The sequence below is a fragment of the Lupinus angustifolius genome, chromosome LG05, assembly GCF_001865875.1.
Source record: "Lupinus angustifolius cultivar Tanjil chromosome LG05, LupAngTanjil_v1.0, whole genome shotgun sequence".
Lineage (NCBI taxonomy): Eukaryota > Viridiplantae > Streptophyta > Magnoliopsida > Fabales > Fabaceae > Lupinus > Lupinus angustifolius.
The window spans coordinates 10,594,235-10,595,922 of record NC_032013.1 but is presented as its reverse complement, the minus strand read 5'-3'; positions in this window follow the sequence as shown (position 1 = coordinate 10,595,922).

Below are 1,688 nucleotides of genomic sequence, written 5' to 3'. Positions count from 1 at the left end.
CATTTTGAGCCCTTTTAACAATAAGGGTCAGGCCGGGCCAGCCCATATTCTGACGGGCCAAAGGCGGGCCAGGCCGGGCCGACCCATATTGCCACCCCTATCTACTAGTAGTGATGTATCCCAATTGTAACATTATCAGTTGGCTACGGATAGGCAAATGAGACATATAAAACCTCTTGAGAAATATGGTTATGTTGATCTGATGTCTTATGCTCTAAATATTGCTGATGATATCAACAATTGTGAGCCACAATCATATGAAGAAGCTATCAACAATAAAGAAGCTTCCAAATGGATTTCTGCCATGAGAGAGGAAATCGAGTCTCTTCATAAGAATCATACTTGGGTTCTTGTGAAACGACCAAAGTCTCAAAAGGTTGTTGGATGCAAATGAGTCTTCAAGAAGAAGGAAGGAATTCCTGAAGTTGAAGATGCAAGATTCAAAGCGCAATTAGTGGCCAAAGGTTTTACACAAAGAAAAGGAATTGATTTCAATGAAGTTTTCTCCCTTGTGGTAACACATAGCTCTAATCGCATCCTACTTGCCATTGTAGCTCAATTTGATATGGAACTTGAGCAACTAGATGTCAAAACAACATTCTTGCATGGTGAGTGTAACACCGTGAATTTTATGATTTTGGAATTATAAGATTTTATTAATATTGCTATTAATTAAATTTTTGAAAATGATTTTCTGGGAGTTTTCGGTAAAGAATTAGACAAAACCCTAGTTGAGTTTTAGTCTTTTAATTCTATTTCCAATTTGGTGGAAATTTTTCATGATTTTCGGAGACAGTGGGTTCCGAACCGCTGTCGGGGCCGAATCTCACCCGGTATGGCTCAAAAGGTGGTTTTTGAGTTCCGTAACTCGGAATCGAACTCTGATTGCGCTGTTGGCTTCGTAATTTCATTTCGAGTCGATATAGACCCTGAGTACACCAATACCTATTTTCTAAATATTTTTCACTCAAAATGCCGAAATCTGAAATTCTAATCGAATATTAAGATCGGCGATTCATAATACTCGATCGAGTATTGGCCGATAATACTCGGGCATGTTTAGCGCAGGTGTCCGCGAAGTGGTCATTTCGCATTGGGATGTGAAAGTTGACTTCCATAAAGTAAATGTCACATCACTTTCTCAAATATCCCATGAGCTCATCATTAGCCACCCTAGGAGATTTTTTCATCATTTCCTAGAGGGAAATATGATTTCCTTCTCTCCTTAAACCCTCACACTTCACACTTCACTCTCACACTTCACACTTCACTCTCACACTCTTTCATTTTCAAAATTTTCAAGAGAAGGTAAAATCCTCTCTTCATTTTTCTCTCATTTTCTCATTTGCTTCTTCCATCTTCAATCATTGATCTCCCAATATTCAACCAATGGATGTTGATGAGATTTAAGTATGTTGTTCATGAACATGTCAAGAACATATTCAACCGTTGAAATTTTCTAAAACGCTTTCTAACTCATTTTCTCATCAAAACCGAAAATGGTGATGTTCTTGAACTTATGAAAATATTTTGTTAAAACCATGAACAACTTGTGTTCATGGAGTTGTTATAATGTTGTATTACATGCATTTGTTGTTTTAGCCAAAGGGGATGATGATGAAACTAAAGGAACCTTTAGGAAGTGTTTTGGAAAAATGAGAATGTATGTATATTCTATTTGTTGTTAG